Source organism: Lolium perenne, chromosome 1, assembly GCF_019359855.2.
Source record: "Lolium perenne isolate Kyuss_39 chromosome 1, Kyuss_2.0, whole genome shotgun sequence".
Classification (NCBI taxonomy): Eukaryota; Viridiplantae; Streptophyta; class Magnoliopsida; order Poales; family Poaceae; genus Lolium; species Lolium perenne.
This window is the reverse complement of record NC_067244.2, coordinates 229,616,899-229,633,403: the sequence shown is the minus strand read 5'-3', so window position 1 is coordinate 229,633,403 and position 16,505 is coordinate 229,616,899.

Genomic DNA, 16,505 nt, shown 5'->3' with positions numbered 1-16,505 from the left:
ACGTCCGCTTCAACGGCGACCTGCTGTATCCAGAAGCTTACACGCCGGGCTACCTTTTTAGATAAAAGGCACGAGGTGCCCGACTTTAAATTAATAAAGCCCAGCAAGGTCAGCAAGGTTCATTACATGCTGCGGCATACAGCTTAGCCAAGATAACACACATAGCAAGTAAACTGGGGTCGGCCTCCCCTAACAGACCGAGAACCAGCGAACAGAGACGAGTCGACATCCTCCCCCTGGAATGACGAAGACACGGAGCAGCCTCAGGAGTCGTCCGGCCTATGAAGAGCGTGCACCCGTCTGAGCTCGGAAATCAGCCACCTAAGCCAGGGACGGTCCAGAGGTTTCGCCAGGATGAGCCACTGCTGCAAACAAAACAGGGTTTTAAAAATAATGTCAGCCGGGTATCGAATGAGTTTAGATTCCATGGTCAATTTATTCCTGATAAGCCAAAGCGCCCAGGATTGTGCAAGAAACAGGCTCCAAATCGTTCTACGTGCCCGGCCCGCGAAATTAGATACAATCGCAAAAAACTGCGGGAAGGAGGCGGGGCACCAGCTGCATTGAAGAATCTGCCTAAGTACGCTCCAGGCAAACATAGCCAAAGGGCAGGTGAAGAAAATGTGGTCCGCCGTCTCTCTTTCCCCGCAAAGAGAGCAGTTACCGTTGCCTGGGCCATGCCTGGATTGAATGTTGGCACTAGAGGGAAGACGATCGAGAACTAGTTGCCATGAGAAGATACGAATCTTAAGCGGAACTTTCGCTGCCCACACATCCTTGAAATGCGCCACCGTCGCCCCTTGTGCCAGTCGCGCATACATGGATTTAACTGAGAACCTCCCGTCACTCTCGAAGCGCCAGGACACCTTATCCGGGCCTTCCACGAGCACGGTAGAGACGATCACAGCTTGTAACTCTTCGAGGGCTCTGGTAGACATCTGATCCAACTGTCTTCGGAATCTCAGCGGCTCATTGGAACCACAAACCTGGGCCACGGAATCCATTTGTGAATATGCGATACTGAACAACCCTGGGAACCTGTCTTTAAGAGGTGCATCCCCCACCCACCGATCCATCCAGAACCTAGTGCGACGTCCGTTCCTTATGGAGTGTTTAGCGCCTAACTTGAACAGATGCTTAATCTTGTGCAAACTGCGCCAGAACTGGGAGCCCCGCTGGCCGGAGGCCGTGAAGATATCATCCGTGCTGGGGTATTTAGCATTGATCAGTTGTCTCCACAGTTGGTTTCCATCCTGGTATAACTTCCAAACCCATTTTAGAAGGAGGGCCACGTTCATAAGCCTGGAGTTGACAATCCCCAGACCCCCACAGTCCTTAGGTCTGCAAACTGCCGGCCAGTTGACTAGGTGAAATTTTCTCTTAGGGCCCACCCCTTCCCAGTAAAACCTTGCTCTGTGTGAGTCAAATTTGGCGTGGATGCCGTCTTGCAGCAGGAAAAGGCCCATCGTTCCCGTGCGGAGCAACGAATTCAGCGTCTCCATCGAAGCCACACCAGAATCAACTCGACCGCCACTCCTCAATTGCCATGGAGATCTTCACTGTCATGTCCACCACCAAAGCGGATATTCCGTAGCGGGTGAAGTATTTTGCTCACGGGTAGTTCACAAATAGCTCATTTAAAACAGTCAAAACGAACATGTATAGTATATGATGCATTTTCTTAATTATTTAGGCATAAATGATACACAACAATTATTAGAAATATGGCACCACAAAATACAACGGATAAACTGGAACAATCAATAATTATATCAGAAGAATAATATTAGCTAGTCAATAGACAATGCCATAAACCATCTTTACAAGAAACATAGCAAAAGAGGACTTGGTGGCAAGACTTAGGCACTTAGCCATTTAGGTTGGATTAGCTTCTTTGACCGGATTGTACAGTCTAATGTTAATTTTTAGCGAGCTAAACTAGCTACTCATGAGTAGGTGAACTCGGCTCGTTTAGATTGAACTCGTTTAACGACAAAAGTTGAAACTCGGCTCGACTCTTTATACACTGAGTTCGAGTCGAGGCGAGTCGCGAGTTACTCGTTTAACTCGCGAGTTTCGAGTTTTAGTTCCTGGCCTAGCTTCCCGCAGGTTCACACGATCGACGAGGAACCATCCAAACTTGTCTGGGAGTCTCTTTCTGCCAAAAGGTCCTCGGTGATGTGGACAACAAACTTGAAGGACATGTCTTTCAGCCACTCCGAGTCCGCAGGGGAGGGCGAGCAGGCGGCACCGAGCATGCAGGTGCAGAAGATCTAGCATGGCTGCCTCTGCTCTTGCCCCGGCCATGGTGGCCGCGTCCGTGGCCTCGCCCCCTAGGACCCGCCATGGAGCATGTGCGGAGAAGGTGGATGGAGGTGCTGGGGTTGGAGATTGGGGAGGTAGCTAGGGTTATGTCACAAACTGGATGCGCCAACGCCCCTTTTTATACGACGAAGGAAGTCGAGGGGATGGTGGCCCGCATTAAGGCGGGAACCCATTGCTAGGCATGAGAAACATGCATCGCTGCCTAGCCATTAATTCACTTGGTAGGATGCGGAAGAAACACCAGCCCATCAATACTGCCGCGCTGAGTGATACGTCTCCAACGTATCGATAATTTTTTATGTTCCATGCTTGTTTTATGACAATACCTACATGTTTTGTTCACACTTTATGATGATTTTATGCGTTTTCCGGAACTAACCTATTGACGAGATGCCAAAGTGCCAGTCCCTGTTTTCTGCTGTTTTTGGTTTTAGAAATCCTAGTAAGGAAATATTCTCGGAATTGGACGAAATCAACGCCCAGCATCTTATAATTCCACGAAGCTTCCAGAACACCGGAGAGGGGCCAGAGGAGGGCCACAGGCCCCCCACACGTGTGGGCGGCGCGGCCCAGGGGGCGCGCCCCCCTGTTGTCTGGCGGCCCCAGACCCCCTCCGACTCCAACTCTCCGCCTATAAGAAGCTCCCTGACCTAAAACATCGACACGGATTGACGAAACACCAGAAAACCTTCCAGAGCCACCGCCATCGCGAAGCCAAGATCTGGGGGACAGAAGTTTCTGTTCCGGCACGCCGCCGGGACGGGGAATTGCCCCCGGAAGGCATCTCCACCGCCATCTTCACCGCCATCGCTGTCTCCATGATGAGGAGGGAGTAATTCACCCCCGAGGCTGAGGGCTCTACCGTAGCTATGTGGTTCATCTCTCTCTTTGTGATCTAGTTGAATATCATCTATGTGCTACTCTAGTGATGTTATTAAAGTAGTCTATTCCTCCTCCATGATGTAATGTTGACAGTGTCTGCATCATGTAGTACTTGGCATAGGTTATGATTGTGATCTCTTGTAGATTATGAAGTTAACTATTACTATGATGGTATTGATGTGATCTATTCCCCCTTTCATAGCCTGTCGGTGACGGTTGATGACCCACAAGTATAGGGGGTGTATCGTAGTATTTTCGATAAGTAAGAATGTCGATCCCAACGAGGAGCAGAAGGTGTTGACAAGCAGTTTCGATGAAGGATTCCCTGTAAATGCTCACAGACAAGTATTCAGGGGTTTTTGATGTAACAGTTGAATAAAGTACGAGTAAGTAAAGTGCGAGAGTAACAATTGCAGCGAGTGGCCCAATCCTTTTTAGCACAAAGGACAAGCCGGTTTGTTTACTTATAATGACCAAACGTTCTCGAGGACACACGGGATTTTAGTCTAGTGCTTTCGCTACATACGGCTAAATAATCTTCATTGTTATGATAAGTGTTGTGTGGGTGAACCTATGCTAATGTACCGCCCTGCCTAGGACTAATACATACTTGTGATTATACCCCTTGCAAGCATCCGCAACTACAAGAAAGTAATTAAGAATAAATCTAACCACAGCCTTAAACTCTGAGATCCTGCTATCCCTCCTGCATCGATATACCAACGGGGGTTTAGGTTTCTGTCACTCCGGCAACCCCGCAATTGGCAAACGAGTACAAGATGCATTCCCCTAGGCCCATAAAGGTGAAGTGTCATGTAGTCGACGTTCACATGACACCACTAGAAGAATAACACCACAACTTAAATATCATAACATTGAATATTACTCAACCATAGTTCACTACTAACATTTAGACTTCACCCATGTCCTCAAGAACTAAACGAACTACTCACGAGACATCATATGGAACATGATCAGAGGTGATATGATGATGAATAACAATCTGAACATAAACCTTGGTCCAATGGTTTCACTCAATAGCATCAACAACAAGTAGAAATCGATACCGGGAGAGTTTCCCCTATCAAACAATCAAGATCAAACCCAAATTGCTACGGCGGTGACGGTGTCCAGCGGTGGAGACGGCGGTGATGATGGTGGAGATGATGATGATGGTGATGGAGATGATGTCCAGCTCGATGACGGTGACGATGGCGTCGATTTCCCTCCCGAGGGAATTTCCCCGGCGGATCTCAGCCCGCCGGAGAGCTCTTTTCTCTCTGGTGTTCTCCGCCCCGCAGAGGCGGCTGTAACTCTTCGTGAGGTACCCTCTGTGGCTTAGGTCTTCTGGACGAAGGGTTTCGCGAAGAAAAGGAGGCGAAAGGGGCTGTGGGGCCCCCACACCACAAGGTGGCGCGGCCAGGCCATGGGCCGCGCCGGCCTGTGGTCTGGCCCCACCTTGGGCCTTCTCAGCTCCCCCTTCTGGCTTCCTTCGTCATCTGGAAAAATAGGATTTTCGGTATAATTTCCTTCCACAGTTGATCTTCCGAAATATTGCGTTCTGACGGTGCTTTTTCCAGCAGAATCCTGGCTCCGGTGCTCGATCCTCCAATAATGATGAAACATGCAAAATAGATGAAATAACATAAGTATTGTGTCCAAATATGAAATATATCAATGAATAACAGCAAATTATGATACAAAATAGTGATGCAAATTGGACGTATCAACTCCCCCCAAGCTTAGACTTCGCTTGTCCCCAAGCGAAATCAACTCGAGAACAGACCACATGTTTATGGAGTGAAGAGTCGATAAATAAAATACGGACAAGAAGCATCATATTCATTCACACAAGACATTCTAGTAAACAACTTCCTCATATAACTCAACTTGAAACAAGTATAAAGTAATCACAAATAAAGGTGCATAAGAAATCATAGTTGGTGATGGCAAACTTCGTTCTTGGTCAGAGAACAATTAACAGATTATATTTATCTCATTGAGCAGCGCTCTCATGTTAAAGTTTATATGGCACAACTTGCATACTCAATCATAATGGTCTCCTCATGATCATTGATAACTTGCAAAGCTATATTCATTCAGATAAAACTTGTACTAAACAAGGAAGAATAAAAGACATGATGAAGCAAATCACAATATAATGGTTTGATCACAACTACTCAAATGCTTGCTTGAGATGGAGGGAAATAGGTTTACTGACTCAACATAAAGTAAAAGACAGGCCCTTCGCAGAGGGAAGCAGTGATTAAATCATGTGCTAGAGCTTTTTCAGTTTGGAAATCATATAGAGATAATAAAAGTAACATTTTGAGAGGTGTTTGTTGTTGTCAACGACTGGTAGCGGGTACTCTAACCCCCTTGCTAGACAACCTTCAAAGAGCGGCTCCCATTTTATTTTCATTTTGTGTGGCACTCCTTCCAACCTTTCTTTCACAAACCATGGCTAACCGAATCCTCGGGTGCCTGCCAACAATCTCATACCATGAAGGAGTGCCTTTTTATTTTGGTTTTATTATGATGACACTCCCCCCAACCTTTGCTTACACAAGCCATGGCTAACCGAATCCTTCGGGTGCCGTCCATCAATCACATACCATGGAGGAGTGTCTATTTAGTTTAATTAATTTGGGACTGGGAATCCCATTGCCAGCTCTTTTTGCAAAATTATTGGATAAGCGGATGAAGCCACTAGTCCATTGGTGAAAGTTGCCCAACAAGATTGAAAGATAAAACACCACATACTTCCTCATGAGCTATAAAACATTGACACAAATAAGAGATAGTATATTTTGAATTGTTTAAAGGTAGCACACGAAGTATTTACTTGGAATGGCAGGAAATACCATGTAGTAGGTAGGTATGGTGGACACAAATGGCATAGGTTTGGGCTAAGGTTTGGATGCACGAGAAGTATTCCCTCTCAGTACAGGTCTTTGGTTAGCAAGGTTAATTAGCAAGCATAAGAGTCGAGGGAAACAAACAAATATACATGTGATAGAAACAATCATGCATCTTCCTTGTAAGCACAAACAATTTTAACTTCAGAATAATAAGCTATGAGCTAATCAAGAAAGAAAGACAATGAAACAACTACATGTATTTCTCTTTTCTACTTAAACCTCAAAGTGTTGCTGCTATTGACCAATGCTAAGTTTGCCAAAACCAAATAGATTTATTCAATGCTCCCAAAGTGATACCAATACTAACAACAAGGTAAATCATATAATAGAGATTGCAAACTAAAATAAGATGTGCAATATGTAAATGATAAGACTTCTCATTAATATTCCATAACGATAACTCACACCAAGGGATACATAGACAACCAACTAAAGGAGAGATACTTCCAAACTGCAACCCATCTTATATGATAACTTCCCTACTCATGATATGACACTACTTGACAATAAAAAGTAAAAGGTAGTGATGATGTGATACCGCGGCACACCCCTAAGCTTGGAACAAACTAAGGGGATGCCAATACCGATGATGAATTACTCCTGCGGCGATGGTGGTGATGAACTCCTCCCGCGCTTCTTACAGATCTCCTTCAGCTTCAGTTTCTCAGCTTGACAATTCTGCACTAAGACTCGAAGAGATTCATTGTTATCTGAAGTTGGCGATGATGACCTTGTGATGTGAATCGAGTGGTATTCCAGCATTCTACGGAGACGGCAATTCTCCTCCTGGAGTATCTCCACTTCTCTTCTTAGAGCCCGATATTGATCACAAAACTCATCGGTAGTCCGTAGAGCTTCTTCCAACAAAGGGAAGGAGTCGAGGCTAAGAGCGGGTGGTAAGGGTCCCTGCAAGTTATGAGAAAAAGAACGTCGAGTGTCAACAGATCCCACCAAGATTTGCTTGCTCCCAACGGCTCGCTGCTCTTGTTTTGATGGCACCCTCTTCACTTCTTCCTCCGAAAGCCCCTTGCCCTTGTTGTTGGAGGCCATGGTGCTTCTAGACCGAAAACTGATCCTGGCAGAAACAGCTCGAAACAAAACACGTCGAGAAAACGATATACGGACCTCCAGGGGTCCGGGGGATTATATAGCAAAAAATTTCACGACATAAGGAAAGTACCAGATCGAACCAGAGTCGGAAAGGGGCGACGAGGCGGCCAGACCATAGGGTGGCGCGGGCCCAAGCCAGGCCGCGCCGGCCTATGGTGGCACGCCCTCGTGCGTCTTTTCCACTCCGTTTCGATCTCGTAATTTTTCATATTTTCCAAAAACAGCAAAAATATTGTTCGGAAAGTAAATTGTGAACTTTTCATTACCAGTACTGTTACCTATTCAAAGTCGAGTTCTGGCGGACTGTCAATTTGCCCTTTGATGAAAGCCTCCGGTGTTTCCACTCGAATAATATCAACATCAATATTATAGGAATCACCTGAGATATAATGCTTGAGTCTTTGTCCATTCACCACTTGTGTGGCATTGCCTTGGAGAGAGCTAATTTTGATTGCTCCTGAACGATACACCTCCTCGACAACATATGGTCCTTCCCATTTCGAGAGTAATTTCCCTGCAAAGAATCTGAGACGAGACCGATACAATAGGACTTTATCCCCAATATTAAATTCTCTTTTGATAATCCTTCTATCATGCCATTTTTTAACTTTTTCTTTAAAGAGTTTAGCATTTTCATAAGCTTCACTTCTCCATTCATCTAGAGAACTCAATTGCAACAACCTCTTATTACCAGCAAGTTTAGGATCTTTATTTAATTCTCTAACAGCCCAATAAGCTTTGTGCTCTAGTTCTAAAGGTAAATGACAAGCTTTCCCATAAACCATTTTATAAGGTGACATTCCCATGGGATTTTTATAAGCAGTTCTATAAGCCCAAAGTGCATCCTTCAATTTACTAGCCCAATTCTTTCTAGTTTTATTAACAGTCTTTTGCAAGATAGATTTAATCTCTCTATTTGATAATTCTACTTGCCCACTAGTTTGAGGATGATAAGCGGAAGCAATTCTATGATTAATACCATATCTAGCAAGAGTTTTTCTAAAACCACCATGAATAAAATGAGAACCTCCATCAGTTATAATATATCTAGGAACTCCAAATCTAGGAAAAATAATATCTAAAAGCATTCTTAAAGAGGTCTCACCATCAGCACTTTTTGTAGGTATGGCTTCCACCCATTTAGTAACATAATCAAAAGCAACAAGTATATGAGTGTTACCTTCTGAAGAGGGAAAAGGTCCCATGAAGTCAAATCCCCAACAATCAAACGGTTCAATAACAAGAGTATAATTCATAGGCATTTCATTGCGTCTAGAGATATTACCAACCCTTTGGCATTCATCACAAGATAAAATAAACTTCCTTGCATCTTTGAAGAGAGTTGGCCAATAAAAACCTGATTGTAGAACCTTTTGCGCGGTTCTTTCTCCGGCGTGATGTCCTCCATAAGCACTACCATGGCATTTACTCAATATCTCCTGTTGTTTATGTTCGGGAACACATCTTCGCATAATACCATCCACTCCTTCTTTATATAAGTGTGGGTCATCCCAGAAATAATGCCTCAAGTCATAAAAAATTTCCTCCATTGCTGAGCTGAAAAGGTTGGAGGCAAGTACTTGGAAACAATAAAGTTAGCATAATCAGCATACCAAGGACTGTCTCGCGAACTCACCTTTATTGCAGCCAATTGTTCATTTGGAAAACTATCATTAACAGGAACAGGATCATAAGCAATATTTTCCAATCTAGACAGATTATCAGCAACAGGATTATCAGCACCTTTCCTATCTACAATATGTAAATCAAATTCTTGCAACAGAAGTACCCATCTAATAAGCCTAGGCTTAGCATCTTTCTTTTGCATAAGGTATCTGATTGCAGCATGATCAGTATGAATAGTAACTTTTGAATCAACAATATAGGATCTAAACTTATCACAAGCAAAAACTACAGCTAACAATTCCTTTTCAGTAGTAGCATAATTTCTTTGAGCAGCATCAAGAGTTTTACTAGGATAATGAATAACATTCAGTTTTTTATTTACCCGCTGTCCAAGAACAGCGCCTACAGCAAAATCACTAGCATCACACATAATTTCAAATGGTAAGTTCCAATCAGGAGGTTCAACTATAGGAGCAGTTGTTAAGGCTTTCTTTAGAGTTTCAAAAGCTTCCTTACAATCATCATCAAAAACAAAAGGTACATCTTTTTGAAGAAGATTAGTAAGAGGCTTTGAAATCTTGGAGAAATCTTTAATAAACCTCCTATAAAACCCAGCATGACCAAGAATACTACGAATACCTTTAACATCCCTAGGATAGGGCATCTTCTCAATTGCTTCAACTTTAGCTCTATCAACTTCAATACCTCTCTCGAAAATTTTATGTCCCAATACAATTCCTTCATTAACCATAAAGTGGCATTTCTCCCAATTAAGAACAAGGTTAGTTTCTTCACATCTCTGCAAAACTTTATCGAGGTTTCGCAAGCAATTATCAAAAGAATTCCCATAGACAGAAAAATCATCCATGAATACCTCTACAATACTCTCGCAAAAACCATGAAAAATAGCAGACATGCATCTTTGAAAAGTAGCAGGAGCATTACATAAACCAAAAGGCATACGTCTATAAGCATAAGTTTCATAGGGACAAGTGAAAGTGGTTTTCTCTTGATCTTTAGTTTTAACAGCAATTTGTGAAAACCCAGAATAGCCATCAAGAAAACAAAAATGAGTATTTTTAGATAACCTTTCTAACATTTGATCAATAAAAGGCAAAGGGTAATGATCTTTCTTAGTAACTTTATTTACTTTTCGATAATCAATGCACATTCTATATCCTACAACTACTCTTTGAGGTATGAGCTCATCATTATCATTAGGCACAACAGTCATTCCTCCTTTCTTAGGAACACAATGCACAGGACTAACCCATCTACTATCAGCAATAGGATATATAATACCAGCTTCAAGAAGCCTTAATACCTCATTTCTTACCACATCCTTCATCTTGGGAATTAGACGACGCTGAGGTTCAACAACAGGCTTTGCGTCATCTTCCATATTGATGGCGTGTTGGCATATAGAGGGAGAAATCCCCTTCAAATCATCAAGAGTGTAGCCAATAGCGCCTCGGTGTTTCTTCAATATTTCCAATAGCCTTTCTTCTTCAAACTCTGTAAGCTTAGAACTAATAATAACAGGATATATTTTCTTATCATCAATATGAGCATATTTAAGATTATCAGGCAATGGTTTTAAATCAAAGACAGGATCTTCCTTTGGTGGCGGTGTTGTACCCAGATCTTCCACCGGTAAATCATGCTTAAGAATAGGTTGGCGAAGAAAAATTTCCTCAAGCTCATCTCTTTCTTTCCTAAAAACTTCACTCTCGCTATTCTCCAAATGTTGCTGCAAAGGATTATTAGGAACAAGAACAATAGATGCACACTGTTCCATTTTAAAATCATTATTAGGCAAATCAGCTTTATAAGGAGCTTTGGTAAATTTAGAGAAGTTAAACTCATATGATTCACCAGCAAATTTAGTCAAAATTTTCTCTTTCTTGCAATCTATAATAGCTCCACAAGTATTTAGAAAAGGTCTACCAAAAATAATAGGACAATAATCACTAGCAGCAGAACCAAGTACCAAAAAGTCAGCAGGATATTTAATCTTACCACATAGAACTTCCACATCTCGAACAATACCGATTGGGGAAATAGTTTCTCTATTAGCCAGCTGAATAACCACATCAATATCTTCAAGTTCACAAGAACCAATTTCGTGCATAATCTCCGTATAAAGCTCATAAGGAATAGCACTAATACTTGCACCAATATCACATAAACCATAATAGCAATGATCACCAATTCTAACGGATAGCATAGGAACACTAGCTTGCTTGGGTTTATTAGGATGTGAAACAATATTAGAAGCATCTTCACAGAAAATAATATGACCTTCTTCCAAATTTTCAGTCACAAGATCTTTAACTATTGCAACATCAGGTTCAACTTTTATTTGTTCTTCAGGTTCTATAGGTTTCTTTTCACTTTTATGAACCGCACTATTTATAACAGAGTACTCCTTCATTTTAGCAGGGAAAGGAGTTTTTTCAATATAAGCTTCAGGAATAACATGATCAATAGTTTCAACTACAACGCATTTATTAATAGATGAATCAATTTTATCTTTATACGGTTCATGATACTTATCAAAATTCTTCTTAGGCAATTCATAATGAGAGGCAAAAGCTTTATAAAGATTTGCAGCAACTTGAGAATTGATGGCGTGTAACTCACACGTTCGTTGGGAACCCCAAGAGGAAGGTATGATGCGCACAGCAGCAAGTTTTCCCTCAGAAAGAAACCAAGGTTTATCGAACCAGGAGGAGCCAAGAAGCACGTTGAAGGTTGATGGCGGCGGGATGTAGTGCGGCGCAACACCAGGGATTCCGGCGCCAACGTGGAACCTGCACAACACAACCAAAGTACTTTGCCCCAACGAAACAGTGAGGTTGTCAATCTCACCGGCTTGCTGTAACAAAGGATTAACCGTATTGTGTGGAAGATGATTGTTTGCAGAAAACAAGAGAACAAGATTGCAGTAGATTGTATTTCAAGATAGAGAATTGGACCGGGGTCCACGAGTTCACTAGAGGTGTCTCTCCCATAAGATAAACAGCATGTTGGGTGAACAAATTACAGTTGGGCAATTGACAAATAAAGAGGGCATGACCATGCACATACATATTATGATGAGTATAGTGAGATTTAATTGGGCATTACGACAAAGTACATAGACCGCCATCCAACTGCATCTATGCCTAAAAAGTCCACCTTCAGGTTATCATCCGAACCCCCTCCAGTATTAAGTTGCAAAGCAACAGACAATTGCATTAAGTATGGTGCGTAATGTAATCAACAACTACATCCTTAGACATAGCATCAATGTTTTATCCCTAGTGGCAACAGCACAACACAACCTTAGAACTTTCTCACTTTGTCCCGGTGTCAATGCAGGCATGAACCCACTATCAAGCATAAATACTCCCTCTTGGAGTTACAAGCATCTACTTGGCCAGAGCATCTACTAGTAACAGAGAGCATGCAAGATCATAAACAACACATAGACATAACTTTGATAATCAACATAACAAGTATTCTCTATTCATCGGATCCCAACAAACGCAACATATAGAATTACAGATAGATGATCTTGATCATGTTAGGCAGCTCACAAGATCCGACAATGAAGCACAATGGGGAGAAGACAACCATCTAGCTACTGCTATGGACCCATAGTCCAGGGGTAGACTACTCACACATCACTCCGGAGGCGACCATGGCGGCGTAGAGTCCCCCGGGAGATGATTCCCCTCTCCGGCAGGGTGCCGGAGGCGATCTCCTGGATCCCCCGAGATGGGATCGGCGGCGGCGGCGTCTCTGGAAGGTTTTCCGTATCGTGGCTCTCGGTCCGGGGGTTTCGCAACGGAGGCTTTAAGTAGGCGGAAGGGCAGGTCAGAGGCGGCACGAGGGCCCCACACCACGGGGCCGCGCGGCCAAGGGGGGCGCGCCGCCCTAGGGTGTGGCCCCTCGTGGCCCCTCTTCGTCTCCTCTTCGGACTTGGAAGCTTCGTGGCAAAATAGGACCGGGCGTTGATTTCGTCCAATTCCGAGAATATTTCGTTACTAGGATTTCTGAAACCAAAAACAGCAGAAAACAAGAATCGGCACTTCGGCATCTTGTTAATAGGTTAGTTCCAGAAAATGCACGAATATGACATAAAGTGTGCATAAAACATGTAGATAACATCAATAATGTGGCATGGAACCTAAGAAATTATCGATACGTCGGAGACGTATCAGCATCCCCAAGCTTAGTTCTGCTCGTCCCGAGCAGGTAAAACGATAACACAGATAATTTCTGGAGTGACATGCCATCATAACCTTGATCATACTATTTGTAAAGCATATGTAGTGAATGCAGCGATCAAAACAATGTATATGACATGAGTAAACAAGTGAATCATAAAGCAAAGACTTTTCATGAATAGCACTTCAAGACAAGCATCAATAAGTCTTGCATAAGAGTTAACTCATAAAGCAATAATTCAAAGTAAAAGCATTGAAGCAACACAAAGGAAGATTAAGTTTCAGCGGTTGCTTTCAACTTGTAACATGTATATCTCATGGATATTGTCAACATAGAGTAATATAATAAGTGCAATAAGCAAATATGTAGGAATCAATGCACAGTTCACACAAGTGTTCGCTTCTTGAGGTGGAGAGAAATAGGTGAACTGACTCAACAATAAAAGTAAAAGAATGGTCCTCCATAGAGGAAAAGCATCGATTGCTATATTTGTGCTAGAGCTTTGATTTTGAAAACATGAAACAATTTTGTCAACGGTAGTAATAAAGCATATGTATCATGTAAATTATATCTTACAAGTTGCAAGCCTCATGCATAGTGTACTAATAGTGCCCGCACCTTGTCCTAATTAGCTTGGACTACCTGGATCATCGCAATGCACATGTTTTAACCAAGTGTCACAAAGGGGTACCTCTATGCCGCCTGTACAAAGGTCTAAGGAGAAAGCTCGCATTGGATTTCTCGCTATTGATTATTCTCAACTTAGACATCCATACCGGGACAACATAGACAACAGATAATGGACTCCTCTTTTATGCATAAGCATGTAACAACAATTAATAATTTTCTCATATGAGATTGAGGATATTTGTCCAAAACTGAAACTTCCACCATGGATCATGGCTTTAGTTAGCGGCCCAATGTTCTTCTCTAACAATATGCATGCTTAACCATAAGGTGGTAGATCTCTCTTACTTCAGACAAGACGAACATGCATAGCAACTCACATGAAATTCAACAAAGAGTAGTTGATGGCGTCCCCAGAAACATGGTTATCGCACAACAAGCAACTTAATAAGAGATAAAGTGCATAATTACATATTCAATACCACAATAGTTTTTAAGCTATTTGTCCCATGAGCTATATATTGCAAAGGTGAATGATGGAATTTTAAAGGTAGCACTCAAGCAATTTACTTTGGAATGGCGGAAAATACCATGTAGTAGGTAGGTATGGTGGACACAAATGGCATAGTGGTTGGCTCAAGTATTTTGGATGCATGAGAAGTATTCCCTCTCGATACAAGGTTTAGGCTAGCAAGGCTTATTTGAAACAAACACAAGTATGAACCGGTGCAGCAAAACTCACATAAAAGACATATTGAAAACATTATAAGACTCTACACCGTCTTCCTTATTGTTCAAACTCAATACTAGAAATTATCTAGACCTTAGAGAAACCAAATATGCAAACCAAATTTTAGCATGCTCTATGTATTTCTTCATTAATGGGTGCAAAGCATATGATGCAAGAGCTTAAACATGAGCATAACAATTGCCAAGTATCACATTACCCAAGACATTTATAGCAATTACTACATGTATCATTTTCCAATTCCAACCATATAACAATTTAACGAAGAAGAAACTTCGCCATGAATACTATGAGTAGAAACTAAGGACATACTTGTCCATATGCTACAGCGGAGCGTGTCTCTCTCCCATAAAGTGAATGCTAGGATCCATTTTATTCAAACAAAACAAAAAAAAACAAAAACAAACCGACGCTCCAAGCAAAGCACATAAGATGTGATGGAATAAAAATATAGTTTCAGGGGAGGAACCTGATAATGTTGTCGATGAAGAAGGGGATGCCTTGGGCATCCCCAAGCTTAGACGCTTGAGTCTTCTTGATATATGCAGGGGTGAACCACCGGGGCATCCCCAAGCTTAGAGCTTTCACTCTCCTTGATCATGTTGCATCATACTCCTCTCTTGATCCTTGAAAACTTCCTCCACACCAAACTTAGAACAACTCATTAGAGGGTTAGTGACAATAAAAATTAACATGTTCAGAGGTGACACAATCATTCTTAACACTTCTGGACATTTCATAAAGCTACTGGACATTAATGGATCAAAGAAATTCATCCAACATAGCAAAAGAGGCAATGCGAAATAAAAGGCAGAATCTGTCAAAAACAGAACAGTTCGTATTGACGAATTTTATTAGGCCACCAGACTTGCTCAAATGAAAATGCTCAAATTGAATGAAAGTTGCGTACATATCTGAGGATCATGCACGTAAATTGGCTTAATTTTCTGAGCTACCTACAGGGAGGTAGACCCAGATTCGTGACAGCAAAGAAATCTGGAACTGCGCAGTAATCCAAATCTAGTATGAACTTTTCTATCAACGACTTTACTTGGCACAACAAAACACTAAACTAACATAAGGAGAGGTTGCTACAGTAGTAAACAACTTCCAAGACACAAAATAAAAACAAAGTACTGTAGGTAAAAACATGGGTTGTCTCCCATAAGCGCTTTTCTTTAACGCCTTTCAGCTAGGCGCAGAAAGTGTGTATCAAGTATTATCAAGAGATGAAGTGTCAACATCATAATTTGTTCTCATAATAGAATCTAAAGGTAACTTCATTCTCTTTCTAGGGAAGTGTTCCATACCTTTCTTGAGAGGAAATTGATATTTTATATTACCTTCCTTCATATCAATGATAGCACCAACAGTTCGAAGAAAAGGTCTTCCCAATATAATGGGACAAGATGCATTGCATTCAATATCCAAGACAACAAAATCAACGGGGACAAGGTTATTGTTAACGGTAATGCGAACATTATCAACTTTCCCCAAAGGTTTCTTTGTAGAATGATCAGCAAGATTAACATCCAAATAACAATTTTTCAGCGGTGGCAAGTCAAGCATATTATAAATTTTCTTAGGCATAACAGAAATACTTGCACCAAGATCACATAAAGCATTACAATCAAAATCTTTAACCTTCATCTTAATGATGGGCTCCCAACCATCCTCTAGCTTTCTAGGAATAGAGGCTTCGCGCTCTAGTTTCTCTTCTCTAGCTTTTATGAGAGCATTTGTAATATGTTGCGTGAAAGCCAAATTTATAGCACTAGCATTAGGACTTTTAGCAAGTTTTTGCAAGAAATTTATAACTTCAGAGATGTGGCAATCATCAAAATTCAAACCATTATAATCTAAAGCAATGGGATCATCATCCCCAATGTTGGAAAAAATTTCAGCAGTTTTATCACAAAGTTTAGTAGCTTTTAGCAGTTTCTCGCTTTGCATTAGAAGTGGAAACATTGCTAACACCAATTCTTTTATTATTAATAGTAGGAGGTGCAGCAACATGTGTAGCATTAGCATTACAAGTGGTGGTAATAGTC